This window comes from Ictidomys tridecemlineatus, chromosome 13, assembly GCF_052094955.1.
Source record: "Ictidomys tridecemlineatus isolate mIctTri1 chromosome 13, mIctTri1.hap1, whole genome shotgun sequence".
Lineage (NCBI taxonomy): Eukaryota > Metazoa > Chordata > Mammalia > Rodentia > Sciuridae > Ictidomys > Ictidomys tridecemlineatus.
The window spans coordinates 86,927,056-86,950,449 of record NC_135489.1 but is presented as its reverse complement, the minus strand read 5'-3'; positions in this window follow the sequence as shown (position 1 = coordinate 86,950,449).

Genomic DNA, 23,394 nt, shown 5'->3' with positions numbered 1-23,394 from the left:
TTACATTTAGAAAGTCATTATTAAACCAGAGGTCTTTTTTGAGCATGGTGCCCATGTCCTGGGCAGCCCCGGAGGCACCATGACAGATGGCCCTTGCCTACCTGAGAAATCGGCATGGCCTTTCAAGGAAGAATTCCTGGGTTCAAATCATAGTTCCTTCATTTACCCATAGTGCTACCTTGGAGATGCTATTAGCCTCTCCCTCCCTTAGTTTCCTCATCTGTGAAATGAGTATATGTCCACTTTGAAGGGTTACCATGAGGATGAAATGAATTCATACACTAGGAGAGTTTAGGACAGTAATAATAGCTAGCACTAGCTCTTGGAGGCCAGTTTGGTGTGCTTCACTTATAATTACTCATTTAAGCCTCTCAAAAACTCTAAGAGATGGGTGCATTTGCTGTTCTCATGGTAAGAGAGGTTAAGTCAATTTGCAACATTCACACAGCTAACACGGAGCAGAATGGGACCTAAATCCAGGCAATCTGGTACCAGAGCTTGGACCTTAATCCTGTCCTATTCTCTTTTATTGCTGAGTACTATTACATTGTGTATATATGCCACATTTTTTAAATCCATTCATCTACTGGAGGGCATCTAGGTTGGTTCCACAGTTTAGCTATTGTGAATTGTGCTGCAATAAACATTGATGTGGCTGTGCCCCCTGTAGTTTGCTGTTTTTAAGTTCTTTGGATATAGACCTAGGAGAGGGATAGCTGGGTCAAATAGTGGTTCCATTCTCAATTTTCCAAGAAATCTCCATACTGCTTCCATATTGGCTGCACCACTTGTAGTCCCACCAGCAATGTATAAGTAAGCCTTTTCCCCACATCCTTGCCAACACTTATTGTTGTTTTTATTTTTGATAGCTGCCATTCTGACTGGAGTGAGATGAAATCTTAGAGTGGTTTTGATTAGCATTACTCTAATTGCTAGTGATGATGAACATTTTTTCCTGTACTTTGGTCACCGTGATGAAAGCTGATTAAAACAATAACTTAAAAGATATCATCTCACAACTTATTTGCGGGGAGCCATTCATTTTCCCCCACCTACATTTTCTTTCTCTTTCTTTCATCTCCTCCTCTGTCTTGAAAGATCACATGATGTCTTAATAGTCAATTTTCCAATCTGTGCCCACCAAGGACTGTGCTCCCCTGGAGGACAGACTGTGCCTCCTTCAACATATCCCTACAACTATGTACAGAGCGGGCACAGTAGATGTCCACTGAGCTATGAAAGAAGGGCACTGGATTTATTAAGAAATTGGTAGGTTTTAGATCCAGTCTAAATAAATGAGAGGGAATCATGGAGACCCTCAAAAGACTCCAGCTGGATGCCAGAAGCCTGGGAGCGAGCCTGTGGGTTCTGAGAGGGAGGACAGGAGTCCAGAACAACACCTGTGAGAGCTAGGATGTGTGCAGACCCAGGGGACAGTGAGGAACTGGACCCAAGAGACTGGACCCAAATGCCAAGGGAGGATGACAGAGATAAAGGTGCAGCCCGGAGCCCTTGGAAAAGGCAGCAGCTTAGATGGGGGGAATATGGCAGCAGGAGGCATGGGAGATGGGGCCCCAGGCTTTTCCATCTCTGAGCCTAGAAGTGTGGTGGCTCCTCTGCCCTGTGGGAGAGGGGTGGTCCCACCAGGGGAGGGAGTGGGAGCTGAGGGTAGAAATGGAAGAGGAGCAGCAGAGTGCTGTCCATCTTCAGTCCCGCTGTCAAGAGAGGAGAGAAAGGCCCATTTAAACTATGCACAGACAGAAGGGGAACTAAGGATGACCAGACGGACCCTGAGATGCACAGGGCCCCAGGAGTGGCCAGGGAGGAACCACTCAGGGAGAGGTCTCAGGGAACTTGGTGACCAACCTCCACTGGCCTGTGTGAATGTTTTTAGGGAATTGTGTTGGGGATACTCTGATTTGATCAGACTTAACCTCTCCAAGGGGTGGTGCTCATCTGCCTGGCTAATAATTATGGAGTCCATACCTGACTTGAGTGTGCCAGGAACCCCAACACCCCCAGGGTTGGCTCTGGGGCCAGGGACCGGCCACCCTCTTTCCAAATCAGCAGTTGGCTGTGGGATGTGCTGTGATTGCCCAGAAGCTCCATGGGACAGGCCCTGGCAGGCAGCCTCAGCTCCAGCCCCAGGATTCTTCACTTTCCATGGTGGTACCTCCTCCAAAAGCCCACCATGTCCTGGACTTGGCTCTCCCTTCTTTGGGTCTGTGCTGGCTCCACCTGACTCTTGTGACACGGCTCCCTGCATCCAGGTTCATGGCTCCAACACCTCCGCCCACTGCTGCCTGGTTGTTGAAGGGCCAAAAGCCCCTAGAGGGTGCTTGGGCAGCAGCAGTAGCCCAGTGCCCACTCACATTGGAGTCCTGTCCCCGCTGTCAGGAATGTCACTGCATGAGGGCCCAGCTTGCTCCCGTCTCTGTACAGTCTCACAAATGACCCATCCCCTCCGTGAATAGAGGAAAATAATAGGGAGATGACTTACGGTCTCCTCACAGAGGCCCTTGAATCAGGGCCGCAGTGGCTGTCTTAATGTCGCCCGTGTGTCACTCGTGTGCTGCGGTATGTCACCGTGCGTGCGCACACACAAGCTTTCTGCGGGAGCCCCCCACTCAGACTGTCTATTTCCCTTTTACGATCACTTTCTTTCCTCTTTAAAGCCGTAGGACAGGCCTGGCGTTCCAGGAACTGCTAGCAAGTGGTCCTCCAAGCCTCGGAGCCTGCCTCTGCTGTCCCCATGCCGTGCGAGTAATGGGTCCTCCCAGGGACAATTTGTATAAAGGATAAATAAGAGAAACACAATGTGAAGTTTATTCATTTTTAAATCCTGCAGCGTTTGTGATTGAAGGCCCAAGCTCAGATGTTTGCCGGATGCATCCCATTAAAACTCGGAGCTTGTCTAATGCCTGCTCTGCTCCTGCAGGGAGGGTACTGTGCCCTCCTCCTCCACACTGGAGGGCTGTTTCCACAGCCTCCTGCACGACAAGGGACGGGAACAGCGGGCTGTGTTCCCTTCCACTAGGCCCCCTCACTTTAATTTGTTGTAACAGAGCCAGCACATTAAATACACAACATATTGATGTTCTTGAGAACCCTGGAGGGTCCTTACCCTTCCTTGTCAGAAGAGCCTGGCACACTGGGAGAGAGAGGAGATGTGTTTGGCACACACATGAGGTGGCGCCTCTGGCAGGCAGGTCACAACCAACTATCTGCCAAGAGCTGTGCCTTCCCAAAAGGCTGAGAGTGGGCAAAGGGGCAGAGGTGCCATTGGGCATGTCTCAGAGCAAGAGGGGACATGTAGACAGGCTGGCACCCTCATCTTCAGGGACCTCATGGGCACAATTGTGGTCTATGGACTAATGACAGGGAATGGGAGGAAGAAAGGAAAAGAGGGAGGATGGAGGGCGGGAGGCCACTTGCAAATGGTACTTGCCTGGGCCTGACCTTCCCAGGTCAATGTCAATCAGCACATTCCCAAGACAGTGCATGAGTTAGAGGAAGCTGGGCAGCTCTAACTTTTGTCATCTCTCTATTCAAAATGCTCTGGGCTCCGAGAATCTGGCAGGGCAGATCTGGATGTCGTGTTGTGCATATTTGCTACAACAAGAGATGCAGGAAGAATAGAGGCATCTCCTCCAGCAAATCTACCATGTCCCTAACAGCACGTATCCCAGGGTTGGAGGAAACTGAACAGAGAAGCAACAAAGCATTCAGCCCACTCTGGAAGGTCAGGGCCTGACATTAACTTTACATTCTTTTTTTAAGGTGGCAAAAATGCTCCGAAACCCTGGGGTGAGACCATCCCTCTTTTCCCTGAAATGAATAACTGTTGAGCACTTAATTTAGTCTTCTCTTGGCAAATGTGCCCTTCTAATAGTAGCTACCATGCACACAGCAGTTCTCCTGGGATGCTGTGCAGGTATCTTCCCATCTTCACAGTTTGAGGAGTTATTTTCAGGAATCTGAGAATCGAAGAATTTAAATAAGTTTTAGAAAATCACAAAGCTAATGACTGGTTGGACTGTAATTCAAACCCAGACCTGGTTTAGTGGTGGTGACTGGGTTATGAGTGGCCCCAGTGAAGGTGGTGGTACTTGTATTGATACTGGTGATGGTGGTGGTGATGGTGGTAGAGGCAGACTTGGTTGTGAAGTTGATATTATTAGTAGTGGTGATTGTATTGTTGGCTCTAGCAATGATAGTAATGGTAGTGGTGCTGGTGGTAGTTACAGTGATGGTAGTGGTGGTGGTGATGGTAGTGGTAACTACAGTGATAGTGGTGATGGTTGGTTGTAGTTACAGTGATGGTAGTGGTGGTGGTGGTGGTAGTGGTAACTACAGCGATAGTGGTGATGGTTGGTTGTAGTTACAGTGATGGTAGTGGTGGTGGTGGTGGTAGTGGTAACTACAGCGATAGTGGTAATGGTTGGTGGTAGTTATAGTGATGGTAGTGGTGGTGGTGATGGTAGTGGTTTCTACAGTGATAGTGGTGATGGTTGGTGGTAGTTATAGTGATGGTGATAATGGTGGTAGTGGTAGTTATGGTGGTGGTAGTGGTGGTGGTAGTTGTGGAGGTTGTAGTAGTAGTTGTGGTGATGGAGGTGGGAGAGGTCGTAGTTTGCTGCTATTGCTAGTTATAGAGATTATCTGAGTTCTTCTGAAGAAAACATTAATAACGATTTTAAACTAATTAGTCATAAGATTCCTGACTCTCAGCAGCAGACATGTGCACCTGGCCTCTCAGGGGTGAGCAGGGAATTCACCATGATCTAGAAGAGAATCACATGTCTGAGTTTGCCCTGGAATCCAGGAGAGCTGGGCAGATTGGGCACATGGGCTATGACCCTGTGCAGTGCCACTAGGGGCTCTCAGAGTTTGTCAATAAGATCTGGCCAAATAGAGAGTTTGAGAAGCAGTAGGAGAGACCCCTACCTTCCAAGTCTGGCCCCACCCATGACCCCAATGTCATCTGTCAGCCACTATGTCCTGGAAATTCTACTATTAGCTCCTGGTTTTAGGTGCTTAAGCATTTCATTTTCCCTGTTTGAAATGCAAATGTCTTTCTCTTGAAAATTCTTCAGGGGCATTAATGATAGAGCAAATACTTGGTCTCTGATCAAAATCTGTGTCAATTCTGATTAGAATACAGACTTAAAGACCTCTGTCTCTGGCAATCCTAGTCCACATCTCCAGGGAAGGACTGCAGGTTAAGTTCTTCCTGCCTGTACAGGGATGGGTTCCTCACTTCCAGTGAAATCAGAGAGATGGGCTGGGGACAGGAAGGAGGGACATGGTAAAGATAGTGCTCAGAGCAAGGGGAGTGAGCCCAGGGACATACACCTCCTGTCGGTGTGATCCAACTCAAAGATGGTTGGACCATACAACACTCTCTGTATCCAGGGTGAACCTCCTGGTCCGTTGCCCTGGTTTCTTCATTTTATTGCCTTAACAGGTCAAGGCCTTTGGTATCAGACCTATAAGCAGAAGAGCAGACTGCTCCCCCAAACCAGTGATATAGGGCACAATCACAATCTTTTTACAAACTAAAAATTAGTTACCCTGCATAGTAGCACTCTTCAGTTTGCAAGCACTTCCAATAAGAAAACTGTGATTTGATTAATTTGATCCTTTAAAGAGCCCTGAAAATAAAGTTGTTGTTACTATTAGTATTCCCATTTTACAGATTTGAAAATGGAAACACAGGATTTGTCCCAGGTGAGGCAGCGAGAATTAGAAACTAAGTCATTTTATTCATCAAGTAATTATTGCCTTCCTGCTCTGTCCCAGGCACTCTGGTAGGTATGGAATAAACACTAGTGACAAGAAAAAGTGTCACCCGGGTTTTCATAGTTCTCATAGTCTGGGATTCCTCAAGATTTCAGTTCTTTTCAAATCACTGTATATCCATTATAACAAAAAGTGTCAGGCAAAAGTCTAACAGCAAACAAAGAAATACAGTATTGTTCAGCCCAGACCCAAGAACACTAAAATGTTCTCCTCCTGGGCCCTCTCGGTGTGGAATGAACAGCTCAAGCCTCTCCATTTTGGTTTCCTAAGCCAGCACAATCACTTTGGTGATGATTCCAGCAAGAAACGGTTAAATTATGCTTGGCAAATATTATTTGTTATGACAAGCAAATATGAAATAAATTTTGAAAAGACTTTTATAAATGAGTATTGAAAAATGCATCAGAGTTGAAATATTGGTCCTTGAGCAAAGTCATCTGCAGGGGCCACTCTGTCCTTGGGAATGCCAAGGACAAAACTGGGGGGTGGGGATTAGGGCTCCATCCCCATGGAAAGCATAGGCACCTTCACTCTGGAAAAGAACGCAGTCAGGCTGACTGGGGTATACAGTTGTCCCACCATTGCCTTTCTCTAATACAATCCTGCCCATCCCCCCAGAGCCAAGGGCTGAGGTCATGCAGGTCACACAAGGGGTGAGCTCTGAGGCTCTCCTCCTCCTGTCTTCGCCTTAGCAGCTTATGACAACCGGTGGTGGGAAGTGAAAGAAGCGCAAGATGTTGATGAGGGGTCAGAGGGAGGCCATTTATCTTCCCTGGATAAAAAGGTGTCTTTAACTCTCTATCAAGGAGAATGCATCAATCCCCGGATGGAATGAAAGCATCATTAAAAATACAGTTCCAATTAATTCACTGTGCATGCTTTTCTGAGTCAGAACTGAGCTGATTTGGTCTTTTTTTCTCATGGGCCTGGTGATTGTAGGGGATGGTCACTCATTGATGGACCTACTAATTGTTGGCCCCTTGCCCTGGGTGGGTTATTAAAGCAGTCCTTGAGTGTTCCCATGCCAAGGGTTAGTAAAGTGGATAGCCACTTTACTAACAAGTTGATTGAGAGATTAAGGGGAGGAAAGTACTTGCTAGGAAGAGGCACTTATGTCTTTCTAGGAAGATTTTGAGCTATTTTGGGGAGTCTCATCACTGATTTCCTTAGGCTCCTGAAATCATCTTCCTCATTAGCAGCTTTGGGAATGGGGAGCAGGGGTTCTCACAGAGGTGTGCAGTCAGGTGCCAGATCAGAATGGGTGAGCTTTGAGTCTGAGGTCTCCATTCTTGGGATGAAGGATCTTCTTCCTGTGCCCATTTACCCATTCCAGGCAGGGATACTCTCAGGGAGTGAGCAGGTAGTCAGCCACTGATGCTCAAGTTAACATTTCCAGTGTCTCTGGGTCCTCAATACTCAGCCAGTGATGACTTCAGATGACATGTCCCAGGAATGCCACCTCCCCACTGCACTTCTGAGAGAAGGAAACACATCAGAGAGGAGGCAAGTGACAGGAGGGATGGGCATGGGACACCACAAGACCTTTTCTAAGAGACACAGCAATGACTTGGGGCAGCCTCTCTCAGAGGTATTACTGCAGTAAGATCCCCATCACAGTAGATGTGACGGGCAAGGGAGTGACCTACCTGGAATATTCAGAGAGATTCTCTGTGCTAAATCATCCCTAAGACTAACTATGACTCATGCAGTACATTACAAGTATATGTGTGTGTGTGTGTGTGTGTGTGTGTGTGAGAGAGAGAGAGAGAGAGAGAGAGAGAGAGAGAGAGAGAGAGGAGGGAGGGAGGAGGGAGGGAGATTGAGTCAATATCCAAAGCCCTCTGGATACCTGAGGGCTGTTATTTTATAAGCAACTATCGAAGGTGTCCATTTCTAGCTTGTTTTCCAGGAACCAGGATCTGTTACGGTTTAGATATGAAGTGTCCTCTAAAAACTCATGTGTGAGACAATTTGCAAGAAAGTTCAGAGGTAAAATGATTGGGTTATGAGACTCTAAACATAAACAGTGCATTAATCCACTGATTAGGGATTGATGGGCAGAAACTCTTGGCAGGTAGGGTGTGGCTGGAGGAGAGAGATCACTGGGCGTGCCTTGGAGTTTATATTTTATTCCTGGTGAGCGGAGCGTCTTCTCTCTCTGATTCCTTATTTCCATGTCCTGAGCTGTTTTCCTCTTCCACAACCTTCTGCCATGATGTTCTGCCTACACTTTGTACCCAGAGCAGTGGAGTTGGCTGTCTATGGACTGAGACCTCTGAAATTTTGAGTGCCAAATTTTTCCTCCTCTAAAATTGTTCTTGTCAGGTATTTTGTTCATAGTGATGAAAGAGCTTATTAAAACAGATCTCTGGCTTCAATGCTTACTTCTATCTCTGGCCACATTAACTACAACAAATGTCTTCACCCCCTGATCCTCAGCTTTCTCATCTTTAAGATGGAGACCACAATGATATTCTTAGTGTTTGTTGGATTGTTGGGCTCATAGTCCTTTTGAGGTAAAGGACAAAGGCTACCAGCTTCCCCAGCTTGCCAGAGTCCCACAGGGCGATGGAACCATATAGACACTTGATAGTGAGCTAATACCTGGTCTGGAAGGAAATGTGCTCATGAGAGGGCAATAAGGAGCAGAGTTTCTATATGAAGATGTATCCATTGTAAGGTCCCTTTTACACTTAAATTTCTGATATTGTGGATATCAGGTGATAAAGAAAGCTTCAAGTTCATTTGTCTCATTATTAGCACCCCAAAAGTGATCGTGCTTCTTGGGACAAGATTATGTGCTTTGCATACCTCACAGAAAGAATTAAAGAAGCAAATGAAACTGGATATTTGAAAGTGCTTTTAAAAGTACCCAACACTACTCAGATTCCAGTATTGCCATTTGATCAGTAATCAGTTTGATTTCTGTAGTCTTTTTTTTTTTTTAGTTGACTGAAAAAAATTTAACAGTTTCCTAAACCATTTTTTTTCCTCAGCCATCCTTTGCATTGTGCATAAGTCACACAATCTGTATTTGCTAGATCAGTAGTTCTCAAACATGAGGTGCATTAGAATCTGGTATGCTTGTCAAAACAGATTGCTGAGTTTCTGATCTAGTAGGTCTGGGATGGGCCCCAAACTTTGCATGTCTAAGTTCCGAGGTGCTGCTGCTGCTACTGGTCTCAAGACTATACTTTGAGAATCACTCGTCTTTTTATTTGATACATTGAATAGTTATATAAACTTTTCATAGCTTGATTACTTCCAAGATACCTCATAATATCTCTATAAGATGAGCATAAGGTCACACAAATTAGGGGTACTTTACAAACACACAGACGAGGGCCCAGAGACTGGACTTGATGATGTACTGAGGTCCTCTCAGCCAATCAGTGGCAGAGTAGAAATTAAACCAGGATTTTTCTGGGCTTCCATTTCAGTCCCCTTCCCATTGGGCTGGGCTGCCCCCTACTGGTCAGTTTATGGAGGCTACTAGTCCCCAGAGTTCAGGCCAATGACAAGCTGTAAGGATGCCCGCATGGTTCAGTGCTGTGGGCACCTTTTGGTAGCAGGTGCTTCTGAGGCAGCTGCTTGGGCAGAGGAGTGTAGTCTGGGAATGGTTCTTGCTGTCTTCGATTCTGCAGGTGGAACTGTGCTATCTCTTCCCTTCCTATCACTAAACACCACGCCAGGCACTTTGTCTAAAGTACTGGTACTGTGCAAGAGCCTAGGCCCTTCCTTCATGGCTTCCCTGGATGGCACTTCTTTCTGCCTCTTCCAGCCCCCTTCTCCACCAGGCCTCGTTCTTGGTCTGCAGAGCCCAGTTTTAGCACAGAACCTTGCTAAGCCAGTTTACTGCTCCTCCTCTCACACTTGCTATCCAATCAAGTTTCTTGACACCTAACCAGGTTCTTCCTAATAATCTTTTATCCTTTATTTACCTTGTCCCCTGTCTGTACATCTCCATGAGTCTCTGTTCTAGTGGGCTTGAGTTTAGTCTCTCCCTACTGCAATAGTCTTGAATAAAATCTGTCTTGCCCTTTTTAACTAGTATCCAGGAATTATTTTTCTTTCTTTCCCCTCCTCCTCCTCCTCCTTCTCTTCCTCCTCCTCCTCCTCCTCTTCTTACTCATCCTCTTCCTCCTCTTTCTCCTCCTGCTCCTCCTTTCTCTCCTCATCCTCCTCATCCTTTTCCTCCTTCTCTTCTTCTTTTCTTCTTCTCCTCCTTCTTCTGATTCAACCCAGGAGTGCTTTATCACAAAGCTACTCCTCAGCCTTTTTATTTTTTATTTTGAGGCAGGGCCTTGTCTAATTTACTAAGGGCCTTTCTAAGTTACTGAGGCTGGCCCTGAACTTGTGATCCTTCTGCCTTAGCCTCTCTAACTGCTGAAATTACATGCATGTGCCACCACGCCTGGCTATGAATTATTTTTCTTTAACAACAGAAATGTACTTGCTGCTTCTCCTCTGTACCCAACCCAGGCACCACAGAACAGGAAAGTTGATAATTTCAAAACTGTCCTGAAAAGGTAATGACTTATCCACCCAGTCTAAGAACCCTCAGCCCTGAGGTAGTAGGCATTTTATCTACACCCTTCTAAAACGGCTTTTTGCCAACACCCAGGTCTGCAGGTCATGATGGCCCTGATAAGGGGCTACAAATCTTCAACCTTGGACCTATTTATCCTCTTCCGGTGGTATATGGAGACCCAACTCTTTCCCGCCTACTGAGGTCTAGGTTCCTGAGAATTCTGGGTAAGGCCAGCTCTGGTCCCAGAGAAGGGCTGGCAGAGCTGAGGCTCTGGATGAGATAAATCAGGATGACTTTGAACCTTTCCGAGCTGCTCAACCAAGAAGGGTAGGCAGTGTCAGGCCTGAAAACCAATGAGTGAGCCATAAAATCAGCTCTAAGCACTGAGTTTTCTCTGCAAAGGTGCAGAGAAAGGCTTGCTCTTTCAGCTGTAATTTTTTTTTCTTCCTCCCTTCTCCTTTCTAAATTCACAGCAGACTCCGTGGGCTGAGCAGGTTTGTCTGCTTAGATTATTATGGCGGCGGCTGTTCATGGATGCCTGTGTATGTGTGTGTGTGTGTGTGTGTGTGTGTGTGTGTGTGTGTGTGTGTGTGTGTCTGCGTGCGCACGTGTGCATGCGAGAGCCCATGTGTCTGAGAGCTGTGTGCGCGTTTTCTCCAGAGTGACTGGTTTGTTCTGTCATCAGCCGTTGTTTTGGTAAATGGCAAGTTAAACAGATATATCCAATCGTAAAATCTAAAAAATGTTCCCTCTGGGCGCCTGGGGGTGTTGTTTGAAATCAACTACATATCAATTGAGCGGCGGCGGCGAGCGGATCCGATGATAAATTCCAGTCCACAGACGCCTTATAAATTACATTTTTTTGTTCGCGATCTTGCCTCATCTGGGCTCCCCAGAGGCCCTTAGACTGAGGACTCTGATTGTGTTGGAGGAACGTTTGCTCAGCTTGAGCGAGGCCATTAGAATTGCATGTGCCAGTCCATCCCTGCGCTCCCCACCTCCCCCGGCCCCCCCACCCGCCCCTTTAAAAAAGTACAATATGTGCCTGGTAATTTTTCTGTTCATTATCTCATTGTTTTCTGTAAGTGCAAGGTTAGATTGAATTACTGCGGGCTCCACTGTCTATTTGTAATTCTCCTTCCATGCCGAGCTGCTAATGAATGGGCAATTTAGTCAATTCTTTGTAACTGGCTTCTTCTGTGCGTCAGCCACTTAATTACTCTGAGCCTTTCTCACTGCTGCTTTATTGCACGGAAAGTCGGGGCTGCTTGGAGGGCTTGGCACGGGACCTCCAGCTTCCGAAAAGAAAAAGGAAAAACAAAAGGGAAAAAATTGTCAGAGGCAACCAGGATTCTGCATCCTCAGTGCTTTCCGCTGCACCAGCTGGAGGAAGGAGGAAAGTCCTATGGCCTCAACCTGCAGAGCCCTGGCTCATCTGCAGGAAGGGGTTTATCTCCCACCTCTGCTTAAACCTGGCTGTGGCAGTCCCCGTCAGGATGGCAGGAAGGTGTGGGCTCCTGCTCAGAGAATAGCCTTCTAGGGGGTGGCCCTGGTGTTTGGAAACATTATGATTATTAGTCAGTTACCGGTCCTCAGCATCTCCAAGCTGAACCAAGGGGCCTGTTCTGGTGTTGGCCTCTTTGCCTGGGTGCAGAGCACCTCGCCCTGGTAACAGTGGGAACAGGGTATGTGTTTAGCATCCTCATTCAACAAAAAGGAATACCCAGTCTGGGCACGGGAAGGGCCTGACTGAGGTCAATGAACCAGGTGTGGCAGAACCAGAGCTAACACCCACGAGTCCTGTTTTCCTCCCACTCCACTTCAGATATTGTCCTTCAGTGGGGGCTGACATGTTGCATGGTGGATATAAGACTAGATTACGCTTAAAGAAAAGGGAGCAGATTCCCCCGCAGTTACTGGGAGGCTAAACACCTCAAGGAACTGGGGACTCAAGTAATAGAGCATCAAGTTATCAAGGGGTACCTTTGGGGACATTTGTCATGCTACCAGGATATTTCCTTGTGACCCGGAGTTAAGATGCATGTATCATCTCTTGTCCAAACTAGGACACATTTGAAAATGAAACACAGTGTGGTGGGTCATCACACTGGGGATACAGGAGTAAACTGGGACTGTCCAGAGCAAACCAGGTCGTATGGTCACGTGCTCTGGCAAAGGAGGATGTTTGAGGCCAATGGTAGCAACACTGGGATGGCTAGTGGGATCCACCTTCTGAGCTCACAAACATTCCCCGCTCTTGCACACCATGGTGATGAATGTGAGCTGCAGAGAATCTCTTTGTCCAGAATATGATGGATTCAACACATCCTGAGTGTTCCCTGGTTCGGGAGCAGACACGTGAGGATGGGTGACAAGTTCCCCTGGTGTTTTGATCTGGCTATCCTCGCAGAAGGGGAGTCAACAGTTCTCAGTGTTGCCAGTCTCCCCAAACAGGCTCCTGAAAGTGCTGAACCCCCTCCTAGGAAGCTCTCGCCCTCTTTTGGGGTTGGGCTGACTTATACCCTTCTTTTGGATGTCAGCTTAAATGCTTCTCCCTCTGGGAAGCCTTCCCTGATTCTCAGATTACATTAGAGCTCCTTGTTATTCTATCTCATGACATCCTGTGCTTTTCCTCTTCATTACTCACCACAGTTATAATTGAATTATTTGTGTAATTATGTGCTTGGTGTATCTCCACCCCATCCCTGACCTGTCTGCATGTGGCCCTCGATAAACATTTGCTCAACACTTTTTAGCATTTAAACAGCGCTGTGGTTTACAGAGTGTTTTACAAGCTTCATTCATGGAACCTCACAACAGCTCTATGTGACAGGTACTATTGTCATCCCTGTTTTACCAAAGGAGAAACTGAGGCCAAGAAGTTAAATATCTTGTCCTGGGGAGACTGTCTGGGTCTCCAATCTGAAAAGGGCAGATTTTGGAGCTGATGATGTCAGGTCCAGGTTCGGCTCTCTCTTACATCAGCAGCGTGCCTTTGGTCAAGGCACTGGGCCTCTGGGCCATGCTTTGCTTACCTATCTCATGGAGCTATGATAAACCTCAGACTTCTCACCATTCTGTCACAAGTGGTAAATGAAATAATGTTACGTGCAACTGTGTAAAATGCCATGGGTTCTGTGAATGACAGGTGTGATTGTCGGTTGAAAGCAGCCTTACTGTCACCTTCCACCTGGTCCCACTGTCCCCTCGCCCCCACAGATACGCATTGCTCCCATCTCCACAGCCTCCCTCAGGGGCTCCAAGTTGGGATGCTTACTTCCTTCCCCTCTGTTGGTCCCCCAGGGCCAAGTGTGGAACCGGGCACATAGAGATTTAGGGAAGCTTGCTAAATGGAATGGAGTCGGCTGCCCTCTGGGGTCTAACTCAAGCTGCCTCCTCTGCCTGAAGTCTTCCTGGGCTGCTCCAGCCCTTTCCAATCTCGTCTCTGAGCTTCATGCCTCTCATACACCCACAGTGCATCATGCAGCACTGGATGCTAGCCGGGCTGCACCTGTTTTCTCTGTCAAATTGCAGGGTGGTGAAATCAATCTTGTGGGCTTTGAGTAAGAGTAGGAGGAAGGAAGGAGAGGAATAGAAGCCACAGGAGAAAACACCAGGGCGGGGGGAGGTGAAGGAAGCCTCAGGAAGCACTTATTTCAGTGGGATCTGGGTGAATACCCACAGATGCACACAGCCGCCCTGCTGGATCCATGTGGCATGTGTCTCCATCCAAGGCTGAGCCCACAAAGACCTGCGAACCCTGCTGGGGCGTCACCCTGGTGTGAGCGTGCCCGGAGGGGCAGGGGCAGCCTCTCTTACACAGAACTTTTGTCACCCACAGATCTGGGTTGAACCATATATATAGTCCCTGCAGCCACCTACCTATGTCTCTGGAGGGACAGAGGGCTTTAAGGTCCTCAGTCCCCCCTGGCCCCAGCCACTCACTACTTCCCTGGTATCTATCCACTCCAGAGGTTCCCATGAGAACACTGCTGCCACATCTTCCACCCTTAGGTGCTTTGGCTCCGCTATGGGTTCTCTTCCAGAAATTTCCTCACCTCTCCCTTGGGTTTCTGGGAACCCTGCTGCAAGCACAGGCAAGCTATTCTCTCTCTCATCTTCCTCCCCCTGCCACAGGGGAGCACTGAGTGACGTCCTAAAGCTTGCTGAGTTTTGCCACTCGGACTCAGTTTCCTCATCTGTTGCTGTATTCTCCCAGGATCTTGGGAGATTCCAAAAACATGCGACAGGCCCGGCACAAAGAAACCACTCAGGACTATGACAATAGTGCCTGTCCTCCCTGCACCTCTACCCGGGGCCTCCTCTCCTGGCTTCCAGCTGAAGCTGGGGTGGGGCAGGGAGGCCTGGAGGGTTAAGGCCTGGGCTGCTGTTGCCCTGCCTCCTGGGGCCCAGCCTAGCTCCCGTGTTCCCAGCATCCTCCCTGGGCCCTGCACACAGGACCTCCACTCTTCCTAACCACGGGGGCGGGGGGTACAGTATGGACTTCACAGGGAGCAGTGCTGGGCGCATTCCCAAGTCAGGGGGCAGATGTGTCCTGTCCTTGTGCTATTTACTATCTGAGGCTCTTTAGCATGGGAGAGTACTCAGGACCAACTGTGGTCCTTACGAAGCTTTCCTGCGGGGTGACTGCAGTCAACCACAGAACTCTCCTGTGCAGGAACGCTCTTCTAAGCATTTAATTTATATGTAATTTTTTTTTGTAAATTAACTCACTTTATCTTCCCCCTGACTCTAGAAGGTGGATACCTTTTAATCCCATTTTACAGATGAGGAAAACTCTCAAAGTTCAGAGCTCCTGTAACATTTCCAAGGTCATCCAATTAGTAATCAATGGAACTTTGATTCACACCGGGTCCGTCCAGCTCCATCCCAGAGCCCAAAGGGAAGGAAGGCCCAGCCCCCTTCAACCATCTTTTAGATGTAAAGCTAATCCTTCCAGAAACGCCCTGGCAAAAAGCACAGATCAGCACGTTTTCCAAATATTCCTTCCCTCTGACATAATTTTGAGACTCTAAGGACACAATGCAGAGTAGACACCATGTATGGGGAGGGTTTTCTTCACAGTATCGTTCAAACAGAAGGAAAGAGACAAAATCCACCTGCCGGCAAAAAGTTGTCCCATGTCATCCTGAACACTGCTTAGCTCCATGTGGCGCTTGTCTCACCTTATGTCCAGCTTACTGTAACAGTGACTGTCTGTCTGTCTGTCTTCCTAATGGGCACTCTGGTTACCGAGGGCAGGGACTCTGTTTAATTCATCCCAAGTCCTTACACTTAACAAGGGACTCACACATGCTGTGCCCTTGATAAATATCTATGGAGGGAAAATATGACGTGGCCGGATCTGGGTGGTAGATAATGTTATCTGTAAAATTCTCTCACCTTTGCTACACGTTTACAAGTTTTCGTGGTAAAGTGTTTGAGGGGGGAAAAAAGAGTAGAATCTGAAGGCAATGTCTAAACTGGTGATAACAATATGGAAAATACGTGGAACATGATTCTATACCTGTGGAAAGAGTCAGGAAACAAACTAAGATTATACCTACAAGAATTTATCTGGAAAAAGTGGAGGAAGGGAAGGAACCTAGAGAATGTTGGAGACCAGGACACCAGGCGCAATTTTAACACGTCTTATGTTTCCCCTGTTTTCCATATCCTTTGCACTGGACAAGTTTTATTTTTATAATGAAATATAAGCTATTTTTCTACTGCGTGTCCTCAGCCCACATTTCTAGAAGAAAAACAAAGGTCCCCCTCTTCATGAAAGCCAGCACATAAAAACAAAGGCAAACTCAAACTCCATGGAAAAGTCAATTTACGGCAGGATTTCCAGCAGTGCTGCTTTCAAAGGTCAGCCCTGCTTAAGACGTGACAGAGGAAAGAAATACTCACGGGTGATGGCAGGCGGTGCCAGGGCCCTCTGGTTGGCCTGAAAGGAGCTGCTTCCTTCTCAAGGGTGAGTCAGCCCTCCCCTACCCTTGCCCAGGTTTAGAGCCCAGGTGACCTGAGTGAATGGGTGATGGATGGTCCAGTCCTTAAGAAGAATTTCAGACACAGAGGGTGGGTCACCAACTTATCCTATGTCCAGGGATGACCCTGGAGGAGAAACTGAAAGGTGCTGTCACTCACAGGTACCAATCTTGACTCGAAGCTGTCACTCCCTGCTCTGAGCAGGCTCTCCCTGTCTCCCTCCAGAAAGCAGAGGCTGCATTTGGTTACTTCCACACTCTCAGCTCCTTCTGTCACATCTGTCACATTGATGCTGTTGTTGCTCATTGCAGGTTTGTTGATAAATAAACAAAAGAATGGAATACTCTCATACTAGAATCCATATCACAAGGCTCTGTTTTAAAAATAAAGAGATGTCATTCTGGGATGGGAAGACTTGAAGCTTACATCTAACCCAGGCTCTCTTTTCATATCCTTTTCTTTTAACTATTTACAAGAGGCAACTCCCACTTTACAGATGGAAAAACTGAGACCCAGAGAAGAAATGTAACTTAGAATTTTACACATGCAAAGCATGAAGGACCCAGAGATTCCTGATCATCTTTTAGACTCTCTATTATTATATATGAGGAAACTGAAGGCCCAAGGAGTGAGGGGATGATGGCACAATTCAGCAGAGGTGGGGACAGGAATCCAGCTCCTAAATCACAGTTCAGGGCAGCTTAGCAAACAGAGCTCAAGCAGCCCTGGTACCCAGCTCCAGGTTCCCATGGCAACTATGCAGAACAAACCATCCTCTTTGAGTAGTGTTGACTCATTCTTCATATTGCCTTTCTTTTTCTTTAAGGGAAAAATCACTCTTTACTCTCCCCAAATAGACTAGGAAACTTTCCAGAGAACAGGTATCCAGGCAGGAAATAACAGCCTGGCTGACCAAGGCCTGGGGAGGTCTCTGAGTTGTTTGTATATCTGAATGGGATTAATGGCTTAGAGAAGATCACTCTGGAATCTCTGAGATTCCTTGGCTTAACTTGGCTGCCCCTTTCTGCATGTCTTTTCTTGAGTAATAACCACCCTTAAATGAAAATGTTACGTGTATCTGACAACTCGTGTCTCCCAAATATGTTATTCTTACTTACTTTGTTTGATTCTGGGACAGGTAGTACCATTTTACAGGTGGGGAAATCGAGGACTAGGGAGGTGTAGGTCACAGGCCTAGAGTGGGATCCTCGGCAGATGGAATTCTCCATCTCTGAAGAGAGGCCAAGGGATGCATAACTGGTATGTGTCAGACATTAGCTAGGCACCCCGGAAACCTCAGTGGGGGCTCAGCCACCCAAAGCTTGGGACAGTAAGCACTAGTTAGTGATGAATTGAAATTCTCACAGGTGTTTACAATAGTCAGAAGAAGCACATTTAGTATAGGGTGAAGGGCACCTTGAGGGTGGCCAGGGTGTCTCTCTAAGGGGTTGGCATTGACCTTGAGAACTAAATAGTAGGAAAGAGGCAGGATGGGAAAAATGAGAAGAGAAGTACTTGGAAGGCAGAGCATGTGTGGCCCCCTGATGAAGAGGATGGTTTGCATCCTCAAGGGGGTGATTGGAGGCCGAGAAGCGAGCAGCGAGCAGCTTGGATATGGAGGGGAGAAGGGCCAGAGGGGAGCCTGGAGGGGAGACAGGGCCACATTATTTCAGTCTGTACAGGCCACATAAGATGTGTGCAAGGCATCAGAGGCACCTTACTCTTTCTTGTACGCCCAACCTGGAGGCATTCAAGCACAGTCATGAGTGTGCAGGACCCAGCCACATAACCACACATGAAAATGAGTACCTGCACAAAAGCCACAGATGTGCCCTTCCCTTAAACACCTCGCCATCTGCGCTGAGACACACTGCACACACAAACGCACACATCTGCGTATGTACATGCCCATTCACATTCACACAAAGGCACAATTCACTTCCTCATGCTCAAGCATGCTATTTCATAAACACACGTGTTGATACACACATGCTCACATGCCTCTCACACATAGGTACTCTCATTCGCACATGTACAGCCCACAACAGGCCCAGCTCAGATGAGCCCTCGGCCACAGATAAACTTCTCTGCTGGTTGGTTATCATCTTTCATTGGAACTGACATGTTGATAGCCCCAGTTTTTCTAGGAAGTGACCTTCACGCTGGCTATTGATTTCCAGTGGCTATCAGGCACCTGCCACCGGAGTGACAAGCCCAGTCAGAGGTCAGCCCTTAAATAAAGCTTTTGGATTACTAAGCGCCAGCCACTCCAATGAAAATGGAAATTGGCAGCCCTGGCTGCCTTTTATGGGGTGTGCTCCCGCTGGTGGTTTTCAGTCCTGTGTGACCCTCCTGTTCCTGCACCACAGGTCTGCGGTGCTGTAGATGCCCACAGGTGTCTGTTGTGCATGGAAGCTGGCCTGCAGGCTGTGGCGGAGTTGCCAGGTCTGAAGCCTCCTGCATTATGCTTTCTAGCGATGCAGGGGCTGTCCCTCCAAGCCGGCCATTCTCATAACAGACAATTGCCGCAGGTGCAGATGAGTCACTTCAAGGTCTCTGGCTAGGGGTATCCATTCTCTGGGCCTCATATTCCCCTGTCCCTGCCCCATCCACACACACTAAATGTCCCCTTTTGCAAGGCCGTGGTCCCGATGAGAGAACTGGAGGCAGTGGACATGTGCTGGCTTGTGTACAACCCATGCAGGAAGAGGGTGCAGCTGGGATCTGTGTTCTCACACATTACAATTACTAACCACAGGGCGCCACTTAATTAAATCACATGCTGATTTGATGACCCAGGCAGTCCCCCAAAGTGTGGCAGTATATTGGGGTCATACGGCAAGCAGAGGCCTGAGCTTGGAAGGGGCTGAAAACTTTTTGACTCTCAAAAGTTTTGCCTTTGTCTCTCCTGCCAGATGGTGTTCCCCCTGCCTCACCTGGTCTTCACGCCATGTGATAGCCTTGCAGCCAAATAAACTAGGATAAACAGAAGTTGAAGACATCTACAAGTTGGCAAAGGAAGTGATCTGTTCAAGGAGCAAGCGTTTCTGGTAAACCCTGAAACTCAGATAAACTCCCATGTTAAGGGAGGAGCCCAGGTAATCTGATGGGTCCATAAACCAGGCCCTTAGTCACAACTCACACCCAGAGCAAGACCTACTGCTAGACGGCAAGTGGGGCGTGCGATTCAGAGAAGGGGATTGAGAAGAGCTCAAGGTCACACAATTTATGTGTGGGTGGACCATTTTGCTGGCTTATATATGATCTAGGATTTCATTCAGAAACCACAAAACACATCTGGAGATAGGCAGTCTTGGGTTGGGCTTATTTTGTAAAACACCACAAAAGACCTTGGGAAATGTGTCACTTGTTTCCGGAGAGGATCTGGGGTGACATAATCAAAGTCATATGTGTAATTGTTAAAATAGCAACCATTTGACCATATTTCTAGTCTTTTTAAATTCAAATAATTCTCTTTCACAGTGATGGATTCTTCAGGCTTGCATAGGCTGGGAAACACCCAACTTAAGAGCTCCACACCAACCTGGTAAAGTAACTTAAGTGTCACAGAATAGCATTGCTTTGGGTTTCTCGGCCCAGGATCTTTGTACAATGAAAGCATCCTATGGAGGGTCACTAAGTTCTCCCACTACCCTGGGTCCTATGGATAAAATGATATGGTGGAGTGCAGAGGTTGCTGGAGGGCACTAGGTGGGTTACTGAGATTAAAACAACAACAACAAATCAGGCATGGGGTCAGTAGAAACAATAGGACGACATAATCTAAACACCCTTTGCATCAGACCAAGAGTGCAATCAAGAAACACTCAGGACCAACCAGCTGGGCGCCCAAGTGAACCAGAACACAGAGTATCACTTTCAAGAAAACTGGATCTCAAACCCAATGCTATCACTTCCCAGCCAAGTGGCCTTGAACAAATCACGTCCCCATTCTGAACTGCAGTTTCCCCACCGGCAAACAGGGGCCCACCATAAGATAAATGGTGCCAGGGTTTGGGCCACACGGTGTGCGTAGGCCTCCTGCCCTCTGTTTGCACTGCTCAAAAAATGGCTCTTGTTTGGGGGGCTTACAGGTCTGCCAAGGTTTACCTCCCTAGAGCCAGCCATCATTTCTCTAAGGGGGTGATTTTGTCCCTCTCTCCAGGGAACGATTCGGCCATGTGTGGAGTAATATTTTGTGGTCCCATCTGGGACAGGTGTGCCACCGGTATGCAGAAGGTGGAAGCCAGGCTGTTCAACATCCTACAATGCACAGGACGGCCCCTGCTGCCCAGAATCATCTGCTTCAAATGGCAGTCACGCCAGTGCTGAGAAACCTGAAGTGGGCCACCCTCTCTAAAATGTTATTTTCTAGTCTGGCTTCCCCTTGGTGGCTCAGAACAACGGCTTCTGCAAACCTTCAATTTCCCGAACACCACAAAGGCTGGGGGGCTGCAGTGGGAGCTGCTTCCTGCCTCCCCTCACCCCGAGGCCACTCAGCCAGATGGCAAAAGGGTTAGCGGCAACCAAACATCTAATGACGTGTGACAAGTGTGGCCAGACAGCAGGCCCAGGCTGGGCCCCCTTCGAGGCTACTCATTGAGCAAGGGGGACTCATAAATAACAGCACAGTGACAGCCCAAGTCTTGCTCAGTGGGAGCAATGGCACTCTCCCCGGCTCTCAGATCCTGGGGCAGGCTTTTATGGGACAGGGTTCCAGCAGGAGGGCCAGGCTGGAAACAGAGACAGGGCGGAGGACCCATGTGTAGGGAATGTGCTGGTGAGACATCGAGGGGCTTGTCCCTGCCACATCTTTCCTGACAGTGAGTGCATTAGCTTTCTCCTGGATGGTGAATCTAATTTCTGGCCCATTGCAATTGGAGGCTCCAAGGCAATCAGCCAGCAAAGCATTGCCATGGGAGGGGAGGACAGTGCTGAACTTGCCCATCATCTGAACTTGAGTCCAGAGCCCCCTCAATTTACTAAGTGCACTTGAGCCTCCATCTCCTCATCTGTTAAATGGGGGTAGTTGAGCTGCAAATATGCTAATTCATAGGAAATTATGTACCAGGCAATGCATTAATGGAAGGGATGAACATGATGGTGATAACGATTATGATTATGATTATTCAACCATTGGGGAGAGAAGAATTTATATTTGAAGATAAAGACATACCTTCTAATCCCCTAAAAATATTAATCAGTTTTCAGGTTTTTAGGCAGTTTCAAATAGGTTCTTTGTAATAATAATAGTAATAATGATTTCTATATTAAATAGCACTATCATTTTCACATTTATTTTTCTCAAGCCTCATGTGGCTTAAAATGGGACCTGTTTCCAATGATGTGTATTCTTCTAAAATAAAAGTGGAAAAAATGAGCAGCTGGCATGCAGATCAACTCTGCTTTGTTATGTATTAGCACCCGGTTTAGATGGCAAACCCCAACAGAACCGGGGCTGGTTCATCAAGGCACAGCATTAGGGTCCAGTTTTGTTCTTTAAAAATTGCAGACAATAATTTCTGACCTGAGCCTATGCCGTGTCAGTGAGACAGTGCTCTGGGAAGCTCCGGGGTAAGATTCCTGTGTCACTCCACAAGGGAGTCTTGGCCTTGAGATCACTGTCTCCATCACCATTATCAATTACTATTCTTCAGGATTACGACATGGCAACATCTCTGTGAATGGTGTTTGCATAACTTCTGTGAAAGTCTCTGGCTACAACTGTTGAAGACACTGACCCACTGGTCACTCCTTCTGGAATCTAGGCTGCTGTTCAGTCCCTGCCCCCTTCTTTTATTTCAGGCTGGATTCGAGAGTGGCCCCTCCTGGACCAGGCCCCTCCTGGACCAGGTCCTGTGTGTCTTCTATAGAAATAGCTCTCTTGGCCCAAGACCTTGGATGCCAGTTTACAGCCAGGAGCACATTTTTGCAGAGAGGGTTATAAATCAAAACCTGGGTCCTAATGAAACCGCTGACACAACGTTAACTGTAATAGAACGTACCCAGGCACCGCTCAGAAGAAATCACAGGCACAGAGCAGCATTCGAGGCACCAGGGCACTGAGGGGGCCAACCTCGGCCTCCCCTTCTTCCCTTCATCTTCTGTCCTCCTCCCTCCCACCCTGGCCCCCCTTTTTTTTCTTTTCATAATTCCCATAGAATCTCTGCTGCCTTACTCTGCAGCTCTTCTGGGCTTGAACCTCTTGGCTGAGTGGCAGGGTCTCCCCGGGTGGTTCCTGAGGAAGACACCGTCTCTTGGTCTCCACAGAGGGCCACTAGGGAACAGGGCAATGGGGCAGGGCTCCACTGTCCAGGCAGCAGAGGATGTTGAAGACAAAGCCCTGGGTTCAGATAGAACCCTGTTCCAATCCTGGCTTATCACTCACTGACTATTTAACCCTGGGCAAAATAGGTCCCCCCTCTAAACCTCAGCTTTTTAATCTGTGAAATGGGAAGAACAACAACCCTTGCAAGGCTGCTGAGAAGACTAAGTGAGATTGATGATGTTGGGTTAACTGTCCTAGTCCAGGCGGGTGAAGGGAACAAAGGATCAGTCAGGACCTGTGCTGCTGAGGACCTTTCTGGCTAGTTTCCAGGGGCCAGTCCCTTGCCCAGGCTGGCTTTATACTGAGGCACAGAGAGTCACTCCTACATTACCATTTCAGAAAGATGAAAAAGGGATCTATCTCAAATATCTTTGCCACTGATGTCATCAAACCTTTGGCAAGTCGTCTGTTCAAAGTCTTCCCAGGCCTGTCATCATGCTAGGTGCAGATTGCACTCTCTCTGGCTCACCTCTGGAGAGGAATGCCAAGAGTCTTCAGTCCTCAACACCAGAGGCTGAGCTCAGTGTGCAGGGACTTCCACAGGCAGATCTTAAAGTTACTGAGACCCATCCAGCCGAAGTGAATCCACAAGCCACTGACCAAATGGAAGAAAACCCCACCTTCCCTAAATCTTTTCCCAGGACCACCCGGCTCATTGTCAGCTCTCCTCCTTTGAACTCCTTAAGATTTTACTATTTTTATGACTTATTTGGCCCAAGACAGAGACAATACTTTCTTCAAT